The sequence below is a fragment of the Mya arenaria genome, chromosome 16, assembly GCF_026914265.1.
Source record: "Mya arenaria isolate MELC-2E11 chromosome 16, ASM2691426v1".
NCBI classification, from domain to species: Eukaryota; Metazoa; Mollusca; class Bivalvia; order Myida; family Myidae; genus Mya; species Mya arenaria.
The window spans coordinates 2,047,257-2,065,874 of record NC_069137.1 but is presented as its reverse complement, the minus strand read 5'-3'; the positions used below and the strand labels follow the sequence as shown (position 1 = coordinate 2,065,874).

Sequence of the window (18,618 nt, the reverse complement as noted above, 5' to 3'; positions counted from 1 at the left end):
CGCCACGGCAATCAGTTGATATGAAAGTGAAGGCAGATCATGGATCGACGGTTTATATATTAGTTGAGGACGAACGGAATCGCTTGCTCGGATCAGACAATGACATTTACGCAAATGAGGTATACTAGTAAACAGTATTTCGTTATATCAAATTAGACATTTCAGATGGAAAAACATAAGGCCTGCGTCGTTTTCATGAATTATTATAGGACATTTCGTTAATGACTTCTTTTAAGTTAAATTTAAATGTTTAAGCAGGGTACTACGAAAAATCAGAATTTAGATGGTAATTATGCTAACCATTGGTCTGTCAGGACAATGCGAAACAAATACGAGAACAGGAAAGCCATGACCTAGAAACATGAAATTGGTTTACGTTTTGGCAAATGAGTTTGTCCAAGTAGTTTCTATGGCTATATGGAACTTGATTTCCAATTTGACATACGATTTGTAAACAAATAAGACTGAGAAATTGTTAAAGAAACGCAACAGAAATCGGGAGATTACAGTTGCAGGTGAGATGTATTACTTAACGTTCAACGCTCCGATTTGACTTCTGCATTTGTTTATATACGGCTGTATTAGGCTTCTGGAACACTTCTTATCAACCTCCTGTATTATAGTTAGACATATCCACATACAAGTTACCTCTATTCAAAAGTATGTTCATCGTATCTACAGAAGGTGACACATCCTAAATGCATGTTAAAGTGACATACGGGATTTCCTATTGTTTGATATGTATTTTAGATAATCGACGAAGTTCTTAAAGTATCTCACAACACGTCTTCTTATCTCGGGTGGAGAGGAGAATATGTAAGCAGACATTTGTTTTTTAATGACAATACAAATTGACGTATTAATCATAATTCCTCATTCTAATGGAAACTAACAGTACTGTTCGCAGCTTGACACTCATGTTCAAGAAGACTAAAAACTTGGTTGTTTATGTAACAACATTATTAACCTTGTATGATTAAGAGATATGCCAAAAGTTATACTTGTTTGGAGATACAACTCGTAGTGTTCAACTATAATACGTCGTGAGTATCTGATCATATTTAATGGCTAATCAACAAGTGTTCTATGATATGACAATCGACATTTTTTATTTATATTGTTTACATTGTTTTTTATTGTCGTCTGCACTTTGACAACAAACAGCCATTTTAATTTCGAAAATGTAAATAGATTGGTTCCCGTTTAAATTCAAACAAGGAAGCTGGTGTTAAAAAATAACAGGCACCAAACTGGAAAAAAAACAACTTAAAATTGGTTCCCGTTTCATTCGCAAATTTGCATGAATATGAAAGGAAAACTAACTACCAAACCGAAAAAAAACACATTTAATTTATGATCTCCATACATAAGAAACCTCAAGGGAATATGATTTATTTTGCTGTGTCGATGGCCGTTTGGTCCAATGTGAGACTGACCATTTAAATACTTTAATTGTGTTGAATGATCATGTGTACATTTCGAGTAAAAATCCAAACAATCATTTCGGTAATTTTCGGAAATCAAATGGTTATGTTCGTCAAAAGTATGCAACATATATATTTTTTCCTTGAAACTGTCAAAATGTGGATGTAGATTTATATTATAAATAGTTCCGGCAACAATATTGACAATGTTATTCTATGAGAGATATGAGTACTTATTGAAACTTTTACTGGTACAACATTAAATATATTATTTGTCCTCTTGACTCGTCACCAAATCAGCCATTCTATATTATCATAATGTCTTTAAAAAAGAAAATAAAGACCCGTAAATATATATTTTTTGATGTGCGAGGTCTTTGTAAGCAGATGAATATATCATATGTATTTGTAAAGCATATTTAATTTCATCTCCGCAGGTTGATAGAGAAAGACGCGAGTATGGCTTGTACGGCGATACAGATGACGGTTATATGGTAATGTTCATGTTGTTGAATTCACATTATCTTTATTTAACTTTTCATAATACTAACACTCAACGCTTAATACAATATACAATATAGTTAAAATATTGTGTTTTGATACGTGATTGGATTTTGCCAGATTTGGATTTCATAAGGTATTAGCAAAGTCGAATATGATATCCCGGGTCAAAAAGTAATAATCATACTATAATATACTGTCTGGATTAAATCAAATGTAAGAAAATTGTTAACATGAGAAATTGCATTTCACGACGCACTTGTTTTTTTTGTTGTTTTTTTTCATGACATTTTAACACAGCGCGATATTACATTTTATGGCGTGACCTCGGTCGAGTTGAATTACGAAAAAATAAATGTTACGATATGTATTGCGTGCCGATTTATAAAACGTATATAATAAAAATAAAATATTCGTCGTCATACGCCGTTATTTACCGGTTGTTTTGCACTGTTCTTCCATATAAAACAAATTCAAGTTTCACTAGGACCATATCCAAAGAAATGACGCAACGCCATTGGTCCAGAACTAGTCACGTGGAGATCCAACTTTTCCCATATTATGTCACTAAATTATATCGTAACAAAACAGACTTTGATTGAACTATCTTTATGGTTATTATAATAAAACAATAGTTTGAACTTATGAAATTTGAAGAATTTATTTTAATTTCAGCAAACAGGATTGATACTGTTTACAGACGGGACATTGTTTGAAAGAAGGAATGCGAATGATTTGCTTTTGTACAGTCGATTGACCGCAAATGATTGTGAGTTTAATAATTGTATTATATTTACTTAAGAGCAAACATAGTCCACTTATTTGGAGAATGGATCTTCTTTCGGCTTTGAAATGAAGAACAAACACTAGAACTAGTACCAAACAATTATTTTGCCTAAGGTTTGAAAGGCCAATAAAACTGAAGGCGTTTTTGTTTTAAATATATTAGTACCATATTACTATTTGTTAGGAATTGGTTAATGCTACGTTCGAAAAAGCAAGATTTGTGTATTACTGTATGTAATGAGTTTATCTAAGGATAATAACACACACCTAAATCGCATGTCGATGATTTTGCAGCAAACTATTTAATTCAAAAACAAATTCCAAAGATGAATTAATATATGATCAAATTAAACGAAAGCTATAATGACAAGCGATTATTTTAATTAGCAACATAACTATTAAACATGCTAGCTGACCCTAATACTTTCAGTTAATTGTTGTTATATTTTTTTTGTTTTGTTTTTCAATATCTAAGTATTGATGTTGTTATTCTGATTTATTCATTGGCCGTCAAAAAACTTTCATTTTCTTTGTTTATTCGAAACAGAAAGGAGGGGGTTCATATACAGTTGCTCTTGCCTAAGGGAAATAGTAATAATGTGGTGAAATAGTGAACCTCGGGTTTCGTTTCCCGAAGCACTTAGAAAAACCAGAGTTATGACCCTTGGATTAGCAAACAAATGGAGTTTCTGGACAAGTGTTGCTCAAGTCACTGTTCTTGGCACGATGTTGCGCAAAAATGTAGTATTGTGTTTCGGGGTGAAAAAAACACTTGTCCGTCCAAATGATCGCCATCTAAACCAACATGTCCCCGTGCCAGAAACTGAACTTGGGTCGCATTGGGGAGAAGGGATGCAGTAGCTGCTCTGTTAACCGCACACCCCCAATATGTTTGAATAATGTTGGGAAAATAACACTAAAACAGGGAACGAATAAATACATTTTATACGGGCTTGAAGACAAACGCAAAGCGTTTGTCTGTACAAGCCCTCCTACGGTTTATATGTGTATGCAAGGGACTACTTCTTTATGCCGGAGTGATAGGCATTAAAACATTTGGGCACCACTCAACCATAAAAATGAGAACCAGAAAAACTCGTCATACATTGTTCATATAAAGCGCGTGCACGCTGGTAAAAAAAAATGTACATGTTTAGAGCGGAGTTTGACTTCCGTTAACCAATGAACATCAATACGGAAATACCCGAGGTACATGTACAATCCACCATCGGCACTTCCATAAAGGAGTGGACAACAGATATTATGAATACACGTCTAAAGAGTACTTCTTTTGACCGGAAATTATGTATAATAACTCTGCAATAATAATACAAAACGAACTGGGTTTGTCATAACAATTGTTTTGTTTACCCCTCTTCTTAAAAATTACCATCCAAACCGGATATCTAAATAATTATGTTAAATGTATTTATGCGCATTTTATGACAACTTAAGTAAAAAATAAAGTAAAGTTAAAAATGACATTTAAGTAATTAATTATTTACATTGGGCGGGTTCGGGAGGGGTTTCCCCTCACGACAAGCAATGTTTATAATACCTTTTTTCTTCTGCATATAATCAGAAAATGCGTGGTCATCAGTTCAGCACAAAAACAGTGGTGGTTTTTGCAATATTTTTCAGAAGTTTTCAACATGCTTGTAGATCAGTGATTTTTCTTCGTGCAATGTGCAATTTACTCTTCCTAACTGCTGTTTCGAATTGAGATAGAATATGGTCGAAAAATATTTTATGCTCAATTTTTTCTTCAAACACAATCTATATGAATTACTTCAAAAGCAATAGTGTTCATGTAAAATTAACAAGACATTTACAATGCTAGCTCTAATATAGTAAAGCATAGGCATAGCAAAATTCAAAACATTTTATTATATATGCTTTGTGGTGATTTATAGACATTTATAAACATAAAATCAAGCTTTCACTGTTTCAAACATATTGATATTGTTTTACTGTTTGAAATTTCAGCCAGCTCTCAAATTAATATTGAATGCCAGTGCTAAGAGGGCTGGGACACAATTTGAACAACTTCATTACCAAAACGTAACCTTTGTATACAAATTATAATTTGATGCCGTACTTCAATAATTATAATTGAATGCCATTTAATACACTTTTAGGGTCTAAAATTAATTGATTATGTTTGTGATAGATCGCAAAATACTACAGTTCGTTACTCTTAAAATGTAGATTTTGATTCTTACTCATTGAAATTAATGTACATCAGGATTTTACACTAAAACAAAACAAATTCACTATTTATTCTTTATTTAAGTTATCGCACATAGGTTATGGCATGGTACCATCCTCTTTAGTTAGAATGTCAGAAAATGTGAATGCATCTCAGTAGCTCAGTTTGTGAAGAACTCGCCCTGTTAGCAAAGGGGTCCCGGGTTCCTGCCCTGCAATTGTCGTGCATTGTTCTGTCCCAATTGTACTTCAATGGATAAATTCAAATTCTGACAATAAATAATGACAATTTAGCAGGTGGAGCTATGATCATATTCATGTCATGTATTTTAATTTCTCAGTGATTGGATTTAAAGCTTCACTCTCACAGATTTACCGTTTTTACATTTATATTTTTTTAACCTTGAAAAGAGCAATATTTTGCGTAAATATCTACAAACCAATGATAAAATATTGCTGATAAAAGATCTGATTGCAGATTTTTATATTTCCTTTAAAATATGCACCAGTCAATTGTAACCGCTACCCCCCCCCCCCCCAGGTCCGGGGATATACCTGGGATAACCGAGGAAATTGGCCGTGGTTTTACTTTCCAGGTGGCCCCGCAGGGCCTGGTGACCGTGGTGGTTTTGTCTTAGCGCTAAATTTAGCGGAAATTGGGCCTTATATTAAGTATCTTGGGTGCGGGGGCATTTGGCCGGGGTTTTACCACCAGTTCGCTCCCGCAGGGCGGGGATTTTACCCGCGGTTGGCTGGACCGAAAGTCAAAGTCCCTGCTATTCCCCAGACCGGGGGGGGGGGTTACATTTGACTGGTGCATTAATGTTTTATGCTTTTAAAACGTTACTAACGGTTAAAGAAAAATGAATAAAAAATCATTTTTTTTTAAATAAGATATCAAAATCTACGATCATTTTTTTGTCAGCAGTCTTATATAACTTGTTTCCATGCATTTACACAAAAATTGGCTCGTTAAAAGACAAAAATAAGAAAGTTGTCAAAACGTTAAATATGTGGGAGTGCAACTCTAAGGGACACCAGATTGTACAGTTGCAAGAAAAATGAAATAGTGAAAACCTTTGCTAATGGAGCAATGCTTCTTTCGCTGTTTTTTGTGTTTTACCAACTTGAAATTAACTGTGTTTGTTTACCATATAAATACCTGTTAATTTAAAAATATTGTCAGTATATGAGTCTGTTCTTATCAAGTCACTTTTACATGCTAAATATTCACGATATGAACTGGGAAATAATATATTTTCTGATTTTTAGACCATCTGGTGTCTAGCCCTTTCATAAACCATCTAGCAGCCAATGTGAGTTTTAGATACATATTGGACAGTTTCATTGTAATTTATTTAATATTAAAAAAAATATGTTTCATGGCTAGCGTAGTACTTACTCAGGGCTTTTTCTATAATACCCACCGGTTCGACTTTCGGACCCATTCCCAAAGCAAAATATAAAGAGGATATTTGGTTAACTAAATAATGTCTAAACTGTCAAATGTGAGGTTGCATCTGTAAACTTCATCTTCACGAGTGAAATAAAATACGATCTTACACTGAAATAAACAAATTTTCTGTTTCTTTTATGCTTAATTTCGGAGTTTTATTTGTTTTGTTTTTTATTTATTTCTGAATTACCCCCTTTTTTTGAAAAGGGTGGGCTATACGCCGCTACCCGTGGGGCGCCCCTCATGCATAGTTATAGCTGTCAACTTTTCTACTTTCGGTTTGCTGAGAAATAGTTCTCCGCTATTCATTCTTATAGCTTAATATTCGCTCGTTTTTTTATTGCAAAGCTTTATGAACAGTAAACAATGAAGTATAATTAGTGCACATATGTTCCAAAAAAAAATGAAAGCACTTTTGTTAAGATGGGCATGAATACAAAACCAAATTACTACGCCGCTATTTAAAGAATGAAAATTTGGAAGGTCAAATGTGTTAGCAAAACAAATGTGGATACTCAATGGATTTTAACCATTCTTCTTAGTTTAAGACTGCATGTACGCGTGTTTTTATGGTAAGTTAATATTCAGTCATCTTACTGTCAGAGACCAGTCTGTTTCGATTTAAAATGTTTGTTTTCCAGATAAAGAGTAAATGCCACGCTAGTTTGTTGACACATTTTGAGGTGTGGGTGGGGTAAAAAATATCGGATCTATCTGTAAATTGTGTGAATTCTCCAGGAAGCTCATTTTACTTACTACAACGGTTAACAGTTCAAAATACATTTGAACGAGGATATAAATTTTATTTATGTTCGAACAGTTGTTTTTGTCTGTAATTTGTTTGGTATTAAAGCAAATGTTCGAACATTCAGCTTCAAAGATCAGTAAAATGTTTGATAAACGGGATAACCGGTAATAAATGGCAAGTTGTTAATTTCCAATTATACATTTATTTAAATTTATAAAATAATTCTTTCTTTTTTTAACATTTTTTGACATAATTTACTGAAGTCCAATGTTCTGTTTTGATCAAGGCAAGTACATGTAACAACAAAGGAATTTAAAAGTAGTTCTGAAATTTGATATTTTCACTGTTGTTATTTCACTGTTAAAACCCCATATTTCATCGTAAAGCATGAAAGAAAAGATGTTTTTCTTAATCTTCAGAAAAAATTCCCAATCTAAAATTTTTTTTAGAAAGTCTTTTAAAATGTACTGGTTCATTTTCAACATCCTAATGAATTATGTGATGTAAAGTTTTTTTTGATAATTGTACTCGGAAATCATTGATTTTCATCACATTCTGATATATCAGTATGAAATATTATCTGTCATGATTGATTTACTGCAATAGATATTGACACCCAAGGATTGATATTTCAGCCATTTCGGTTCTATTAAAGAGAATTAAACTAATATAAAATCATTTCCTAATTCGCAGGAGACTAGACAGCTTTTTCTTTTGACAGTTAATTTTCCAAATTTCAGCATTTTCATGACGCAAATTTATCCAAAATGTCTAGGGTCTTTTTCCCAAATTGGGCAGAAACAGCCCTGTTATTTAATAATGTTTTAGGATAAATGTAATTCAAGGGACATTTTCATACACTTGACATCTGTTTTTGTAATGATACAACAATAAACTTATTCTTTCAGCTAATTCAAAAACTAAATAATGTCTAAACTGTCAAATGTGAGGTTGCATCTGTAAACTTCATCTTTGTTTAGAAAATCTGTAAATATAACTTTCACCACCCAGAACAATAAGTATCAACAAAAGAAATAAAAACTATTCTTGTTATTATTTTCTCATGTCAGGGACAATTTGATTAAAAAATGAATGAAAAAAACTGTTAAATATTATCATGTTTTTTTTTTTTCTAACTTTTAATAATATTTATTCCCTGTGATCGGTCGGTTTGTCGTTCGGTTCGTTGCAACTTTGTCCGGAGCATGACTTAAAAACTACTTGATGGAATTTGATTGAACCTCATACAATGGTAGAGCATAATGAGAGGAAGTGCCTGTACAATAACAATAACTATATTCTTGCTTAATACTGAGTTATTGCCCTTTGTTATTTTTTTGTCTGGAGTATAACTTGAAAAGTACTGGATGGAATTCATTGGAACTTCAAACAATGGTAAAGTACAATGTGAGGAAGCGCAATGTTCAAGAACCATAACTCTACTTTAGCTAATTACAGAGTTATTGCCTTTTATTTGTGTTTTTTACTGTAAATTGTTTTTCCAGACATTAACTTGCATACTACTATATGGAATTTATTGAAACTTCATACAATGGTAAAGCACAATGAGAGGAAGTGCAGTGCACAAGAACAATAACTCTATTGATGCTTAATACTGAGTTATTGCCCTTTGTTACTTTTTTGTCTGGAATATAACTTGAAAAGTACTGGATGGAATTCATTGGAACTTCATACAATGGTAAAACACAATGTGAGGAAGTGCAGTGTTCAAGAACCATAACTCTATTTTAGCTAATTACATAGTTATGACCTGTAATACTTTTTCTTGTCCCGAGCATAACTTGAAAACTATTAGATGGAATTCAATTCTATTTCAGCTAATTACAGAGTTACTGCCCTTTGTTATTTTTTCTAGTCCGGAGCATAACTTGTAAACTATTGGATAAATTGCCCCGCAGTGCCGGATGAATGCGGTGGTTTTGTCTTTGCGCAAAATATAGCGGGGAATGGGCCTACCAAGAGTCCCTGGGGTGCGGGGGCATTTGGCAGCGAGTTTACCATTTGTTCGTTTCCGCAGGGCGGAGATTTTAGCCGGTGTTGGCTTGACCGGAAGTCAAAGTCCCTGTTGGGGGGCGTGGTTACAACTGACTGGTGCATAAATGCCAGCTTCAACAACCCAACTCGAAGTCTTTAGTGAATGTCCTTTAGAAAATACGATTTTTAGTAATTACATCAACCAGGTATAGCTGGCATATTTTCGTAATCCAATTCCTTTTTAACTTATTATTAATTTGTTATTGTTTGCAAGAGGTTGGAGATTGGGATGATGACAGACCAGCCAGCCGAACTTAAATTGCAGTAGACATCATGCGGTAAATTTTTAGTATTTCACAATCTTTTTATGAAAATTTATCCTAACAGTAGCGGGTTTGAATCTTTTAAGTTTATCATTTCTGTTTGTTTCATTCATAAATAACATTGTTTCATGCTGGTTGTAAATTATTTCCGGACACGGCCATGAGATTATATCATTTTCTAATGAACTATTTTGTTTGCTTTTTTATAAATTTCAGGTTTTTGACTTATCACTCAATACTTCTTAATACATTTCAACATTCTGTAAAAGCAATAATGTATTGGTTCTTTTTTAAAGCCACATGGTTGCTGAAGCTCGAGAGGACCTTTATGGACAAAAAATCCTGTTCAAGATAGTTCTGTCTGTAATTCCATAACACCTCCAGAGATTGGAAAATGTCTTCAAGAAAGAAGAGATTCTAAGCAAGTGCATTTCTGAGTCCTCCAAAATGCTTCTTTGTAGTCAATTACCTTGGAGTTGTTTAATACTCATTGCAAAATATTCAAACACAATATATTTCATCTATTTTGTATTGATCTTTGAATCCGTCAAATTACACTATGACTATCATTATGTGACTATATCAACGTTGACGTCATTTGATGTTGACGTCATTTCCTGTTCATTATATACATACAACCTGATGAAGGCCGAATGGCCGAAACGTTGTTTTATAAATAAATAATGTGTGTTGAAGTTGGACTTCTTTAATTATAACCATATGTGACTATATCAAATTTATGACTACATAAAGTGTGTATGCCTCAAATGATTGTTAACTGGTATACCTTCACGGTAGAAGTTAGTACTTGTATTCTGTTAAAAACATTGCATTTATGTTATTTGCAGATTCTGATGTGCCAGCAGCCTGAAGTGGTCAAACAATTTAAAACTGGATGCAGCACAGAATCACATATTTCAAGATAATGCAGATGTTAGTCACCCCTGTTAAACTTGTTTGTGTGAATAATATAAAATGTGACATTTACAGCAAATATGTAATAACTGAACAACGTTTCAGTTTTTGCTGGTTTGTTCAGTTTTTTTTAATTCATGATTTTTTTTTCATGAAGACACCATAGTGTAGTTATGGTGTTTTAACTGTCAATGAATCAAAGATCAATGTATGTTGTTGAACTAATATATATGTTAAACATTGAAGATCAAGCTGTCAGTACAGAAAGCATTGATTGTGCTTTTGAGAACACTGAATTTTATCAACATAGTTTGACACTGTACATATTGCAAGCATTTTTTTTCATATAAATCTATATAAATTAATAATAGATAACTGTAGCCTTAATTTGTGCATATTCACATATGTGAATAGTTTAATAGCCTCATGATGTCATTCTGTATAAATTGTATTATATAATCATTTTAATTGTTTCAATTGTTTTCATATATAAATGGTTTTGGAACTGAAATTTGGTCTTGCTCTATTGGCTGGTAAACTCAACAAATATACAAAAAATATATGAAATAGTGCTTAGTGAGCTCAGCTGACAGTTTTTTACTGGGTGCTTATTTGGGTGTGTTCCAACAATATCACTGACTTGATTACTTTTATTGTATATCTTATATAGGTGCTAAATTTAGAATATATTTTCAGCTCTACTGAATGTTGATTGTAATTGCAATTTATCATTTCTTTTTAGATCACCCTGTGGGTTAAACATTATGTGAGGGTTAGAAGTCATTTATTTGTAATTGCATCTTGATAAGTTTAAACTTTAATACACTGGGCCTTGAAAGTCCCATGATATGAACAATTGGTTTTGACTATTTTCATGCTTCATTTAGAATATACCTCATAAGAAGTCATAACATATTGGGCCTTTAAAGTTAGAAAGTTTTAACATTAATTTATTCATACAATTTTATTTCCCACCAGATGTAAAAAACAACAACCTTTTTATCAAAAAGGTCACTGTTGGTGATCTGTAAAAAATACATGTGTTGCTGCATATTTAACTGTCACAGGTCTTTTGGTTTATACCTGATTTTAGCAAAACTGTTTACAATATTCATTAATTGAAATTTTTATAATTTTGATCATTAGACATGATGTTTGTCAGATTTGTCATTGCAAACACAAATTATCTTAAAGTTTATTGAAAGAATCGTTAAGGTGATTCTTTGAATAAAGCAGAATTGTATTTGCCCTTAAAACCTAAACAACACATTTGTTCACAATTAACATTTTGCAAGTTATTTGGCGGGGGTGTGGTATATATTTTTGTAACAAACAAATAAGAATATATTCTGTATTCTCACTGAGATATTTTGCAGACAATTTCCCAAAGCTGCTTGGCTACATATTGTTCATATATAATCATACTTATTAGTAATTGATTAAATGTTTTGCCATATTTTACCATCATATTTAAATAGATTTTTGCCCATTCAATTCCAGTTAAAATTATAAATACCCCTGCTTGTAATATAATTCAGTGCAACATTATTGATATGTGATCACCTTTAGCTTGACTATTCGATGACTAAGGAGAGCTATCCTAGTCACCCGAGTGTCAGCATCAGAATTACCACTTATGTTAAAGTTTGCGTACCACCTCAAATATTTTCAAAGTCCATTGGCATACTGTTTTGAAACTTCGCACGCTTTCACCATCATGCCCCCAACCTGTACACAGGAGGGGTCACTGTATCGAGCATTTTGACAGAATTATGCCCCCTTTTTTACTTTGAATTTACGTTTAAGTTTGCGTACCACCTCAGATATTTTCCAATTCAATTTATGTAAATATCTCAGCACATCATGTATTGCATTGACATCTAATATAACAGTGATCAAAGCATGTTTCTCCAAAACTTTTCAGTCCATACACCGAAAAGCGGTGGAATAGTCGAGCGAGCTGTGTCTGTGACAGCTCTTGTTTTTTATTTGTTTTCTGTTTGTAACATATTCCTCAAATGCGTTTTGGTACTTGATTTCAAATGCATAGTAGCTTTATTTAAGTTAATTAAGAAGAATAACCTTCATATAAAATATAAAGTAATGCATTATATATAATGTATACACTATTATTGAAGATTGTTTGCGTATACACTAAATAAAATGCTAACAGCAACAGAACTGCTTGTTATTTAAAAAGTTTTATTAACATATACAAACAAACGTTTCCCTTTAACTCCTAGTATGTTTCACTTAATCATTAAGTAAACTTAAACTGTCCTGCAATAACACTTCAAGCCCGTAGAGGCAGCGCCTTAGTTCATATTACATGTTGATATTTAAGTATTATACAGTGAATAGTTGTTTGGTTAAGTGTTAAATCTTAGTGTATTTCACCGAGTGAGGACCAAAAGCTATACTAAACAACTGTTGTAGCTTCAAGTGATCAATGAATTTCACTGTGTTAATATTTATTTATTCTTGTTGTTAAAATATTTGTTTGTGCATATTTTAGGTGATGAATTTTTACCAAGTAAGTACATAAAAATTATTATGTTCAATTGCCTATATAATTTATAATAAAGGAACATAATTTTTCGACACTGTTTGGGGCTTGGAAGAAACTCAACACAAATTCTGTATTAAACCGGGTTTATGTTAAAACATTTTGCTACTGAGCTTGTTTCTGTAGCTTTTCGCATAAATATTAAGGTTAAGTGATCAAGACCAAATCACACCAACCCCACTGTCACAAGCCAATAAATTAAAACCGAGACAATACCTGCCAGAATACAACCCACCAAACGAGAAACACCAACTGTCACAATACAACAAACACCAAACGAGACACGCCCAGTCACAATAAAACATACACATTACGAGAGACAACCACTTTCACAGCGAGAGACACCCTCTGTCACAATACAACTTACACCAAACGAGGGACACTCACTGTCACATTACAACATACACCAAAGAAGAGACACCCACTGCCACAATAAAACATACAGCAAGAGGGACCCCAACTGTCAAAATACCACATACACCAAACACGAACACAATACAATAATTATCAAACGAGAGAGACACACTGTCAAAACACAACTAACACAAAACTAGAGACACTCATATTTACAATACAACTTACAAGAGACACACACTTTCCCAGCACAACTCAAACCAGACGCTTTCACAAGCAAAAAAAAGAATGAAAGACATTTGCTGTCACTAAGTAACACACGAGCTATTTTCATTAACTATCACCATATTACAAAAAAAAAACACAAATGGAGAGACACTCACTGTCAAAATACAACAGACACCAAATGAGAGACACCAACTGTCACATTACAGCATTCACCAAACAAGAGACACTCATTGTCGCAATACATCAAACACCAAACGAGAGACACTTATTTCCACAATACAACTTACGCCAAACGAGGAACACTCACTGTCACAATACAACACACACCCAACGGGAGGCATCAATCTAACAATACGACACACCAAACCAAGAGAACCCCGTTGTCACAATAGAATACACACCAAACGAGAGACAATCACTGTTACAATACAATAAACACCGAACGAGAAACACTCACTGACATTTATACAAAATACACCATACTAGAGACATTCACTGTCACCATACAACAAACCCCAAACGAGAGACAACCACTGTCACAATACAACATACACCAAAAAAGAGACACTTACTGTCACAATACTACAGACACAAAACGAGAGACAATCACTGTTACAATACAATAAACACTCAACGAGAGACTCTCACTGTAACAATACAACATACACCAAACGAGAGACACTCACTGTCATAGTACAACATACACTAATCTAGAGATACTCACTGTCACAATACAACTGACACCAAAACAAGAGACGCTCACTGTAACAATACAACTGCCTACAAAACAAGAGACACTCACTGTCACAATACAACAATCACCAATAGAGAGACACTCACTGTCACAATACAACTGACACCAAATCAAGAGACACTCATTGTCACAATAGAACAATCACCAAACAAAATACTCTCACTGTCGAAACACAACCAACATCATACGAGAGACACTCACTGTCACAAAACAACATATACCAAACGAGAGACACTCACTGTCAGAGTAAAACAGACACTAAAAGAGAGACACTCACTTTCACAATACAACTGCCACCAAAACAAGAGCCACTCACTCTCACAATACAACAATCACCAAACGAGAGACTCTTACTGTCACAATACAACTGACACCAAAACGAGAGACACTCACTGTCACAATACAACTGACACCAAAACAAGAGACACTCACTGTCACAATAAAACAATCACCAAACAAAAGACACTCAGTGTCACAATACCACTGACACCAAACGATATACCTACACTGTCATAGTACAAAACACTCCACAACGAAGGACATCCACTGTCACAATACAACATACACAAACACAAGATTCACTTAACGTCACAATACTACAGACACAAAACGAGAGACACTCACTGTCACAATACAACAAACCCTCAACGAGAGACACTCACTGTCACAAAACAACATACACCAAATGAAAGGCACTCAATGCCAGAGTACAACAGACGCTAAGCGAGAGATACTCACTGTCACAATACAACTGACACCAAAACAAGAGACACTTACTGTCACAAAACAACTGCCACCTAAACAAGAGACACTCACTGTCACAAAACAACAATCACCATCGAGAGACACTCACTGTCACAATACAACATACACCAAAACAAGAGACACTTACTGTCACAAAACAACTGACACCAAAACAAGAGACACTCACTGTCACGAAACAACAGTCACCAACGAGAGACACTCACTGTCACAATACAACAGACACCAAAGAAGAGACACTCACTGTCGCAATATAACACACATCATACAAATATATTCACTGTCACAACGCAACCAGCACCAAACGAAAGTCACTCACTGTCGTAACACAACACACATCATATGACAGAAACTCGCTGTCAAAATACAACCAACACCAAAGGAGAGACACTCAATGTCACAACACAACCAACACCAAACGAGATACATTCACTTTCACAACACAACCAACACCAAACGAGAGTATCTCACTGTCACAATACAACCAACACCAAACGAGAGACTCTCACTGTCGCAATACAACCAACACCAAACGAGAGACTCTCACTGTCACAACACAACTAAAACCAAACGAGAGACACTCGCTGGCACAACACAACTAAAACCAAACGAGATACTCTCACTGTCACAACACAACCAATACCAAATGAGAGACACTCATGGTCACAACACAAAAAACGCCAAACGAAAGAATCTAACTGTCGCAACACTACCAACACCAAACGAGAGACACTTAATGTCGCAACAGAACCAACACCAAAGGAGAAACTCTCACTGACATAAAATAACCAACACCAAACGAGAGACTCTCACTGTCACAACACAACCAACACCAAACGAGAGACACTCACTGTCACAACACAACCAACACCAAACGAGAGACACTCACTGTCACATTACAACCAACACCAAACGAGAGACTCTCACGGTCACAACCCAGCCAACACCAAACGAGAGACACTTACTGTCAAAACACAACCAACCCCAAACAAGAGACACTCACTGTCACAACACAACCAACATCATACGAGAGACTCTCACTGTCACAATACAACCAACACAAACGAGAGACTCTCACTGTCACAATAGAACCAACACATACGAAAGACTCTCACTGTTACAACAGAACCAACACATACGAGAGACTCTCACTGTCACAACATAACCAACACATACGAGAGACTCTCAATGTCGCAACAGAACCAACACATACGAGAGACTCTCACTGTCATAACACAACCAACACCAAACAAGAGACACTCACTGTCACAATACAACACACATCATACAAAAACACTCACCGTCACAATATTAAGAGCACTTGGTGAGTGTTTTGACATTTGCAAACATTAACACATACTGTGTGTATTTATGTATATTTGATCAAGGTATTAAGATGTATTTATTCTTAAATATAAGCATTTTTTTAGCAAAAACAATAACATGAAATTACGGCTAAGCATCATGCCCATCTGATAGGTTTATGTCAATTTTATAGTCCTATTGTGTAGTCTGAAAACATATGTTTGTTGGTAGAGATATAATACTTGAAATAATTAAATTCTAATGATTAAGTGCCTTACATAAATATCGTTGAAAGACCACTCGGAATATAAGACTTTAACTTTTGATGTTTTTGTGGGGGTATACAGTATGTGGTTATACTAAGCAATTGCAAGTATCGTTCGAAGTGAGTGTGGTATAACTATAAAACGAATACTTTAGTATTGTCAATTATATTTAAAGCACCACATAAAGTAATTCAAAATAATTTTGCAACATGAATTTAGAAAATGTTTAACAGGTTGTGAACACATATTGCATTTGATAGTTTGACGTTTGTAAGAATGTTACATTCTGGATTACTAGAATAGAAACAAGTCCCTTATTATAATCATTATCTTTTTCAGCTCCTGGTTCGGCTTGTAAGTAGCAGTGTTAATATAGTATTACAACAAATGTAGCCGACACCGTTTATAATAAATTTGTGTAAGCTTAAGCTTTTTTTCCTATGACCCTGCGAAGTAATTAGGACACATACGTTTGCAATTATCGGTTGTCAGTCGGACAGTCAGTCAGTTGGTAGAACATTTCCCGTCCGACCATTATGGTATTGGACAATGATCGAATAAACATAACAATAGTTAACAAGGTTCGACGATATATGAGTTATTAGTTTTCATGAAAACTGATTTAAGGTTTAAGGTCGCATGTAACAATGATAATAACACATTGTCGTACACATAAATCAAGGACTGATCGATTGAAATGGATTGCAACTGCTAAACAACTCAATAAGCTTAGACTGTGACAAGTAACTAAAGAACCTTAACTTAAGATCAGGCATATTTACTGATAATTGTTCTTTCTTTCAAAACACCTAAAAGCAAAAAGCAATTGTTTTTGTCAAAGTTGTACTAAGGATTCATAATGTTTAACAAACAACTTGTGTTTTCCACGCGTCAATGTTCGACATTATCGAACTTTAAACACAATGTAACTACTACATGACTCTGACATATTTACTTTTTTCAGTTTATTTTTTTGTAAATAAGTACGTAAATACAATACTTTGGGCGATAGTATTTTCTTAGCATTATGTCTACGTGTGCTGGAAAGTTTTAAACCAATAGTGCAGTTAAAGATTTTCAGCCAATCAATTATGTAAAATATTACCAAAAACGGACAGTATTTGTGGGCATAATGGTTGATACTGTCGTTTAGATATTCATAACAATGAAATACCATGAATTTATGTTTTGTCAAAGGCAATTGAAAAACCATAGTTAGATCAAGATCAAATTAAACAGAAGCTATTATGTGATTTACATTTACTTTAAATTGTTATTTATAATATACGTGTGTCAAGTTAGCTGCGTTATATGCAAATTTCAAGTTATTTTGTGCAATGCTTTAGTAATGCATATCTCAGAACAATTTTTCCCACTAAAATGACATAAAATTCGAAAATGCAAACATTATATTGGTCTTGTTTTATTGTAGCTTGGACTGCCCGTAAGTAAACAATTTTGGCTACTTTTAGCGAAAAGTTAGTTTTATTGGAAAACATACTAAGTCTGATTGAAACTAATTTTTGTGAACTTTATATTATGTCTGGCATTTAAATTAGAAAAGAGGTAAATCAAACTTTCTTGATTTTGCATTTTGGTAAACGGCTTTTGGCAAAAACTTCAATGTTAACTGAAAGTTTTGTAACGTTAAATATGTTGAGAATGGTCAATTTACTGCACACATATTTTTTATTTACATGTATATGTTGACTGTCAATAAAAACGTAAAACTAATTGATCCACTTTTAATTTCTAACAGCAGTCGAGCACCGTTTGGTAAGAAAAAATAAGGATGTAGCAATATCGATGAATACATTTGCAAATGTTATTATCAGTGTTTTTCTTTATCTTTTTGTATGTTGAAATCGGGTTATTTTCACAGTTTCGCACGTTTCGAGGTTCGGTGCACCACATTCCATACGAAAAATGAAAACGTTTACGACAATAATAAAAATAGCTGTATACAATCGGTCATCATTATCTACAAATGAATAAGTTTCCTTCTCAAAGTAGAGCCTCCAAACAGC

General features: G+C 33.9%; 1 protein-coding gene across 1 annotated transcript in view; it reads left to right on the top strand.

The window, feature by feature from the left end:
- The window catches only part of LOC128222331 (CD109 antigen-like), a 119,124-nt gene that overhangs the window by 62,699 nt on the left and 37,807 nt on the right, over positions 1–18,618 (top strand). The window lies entirely within an intron of this gene.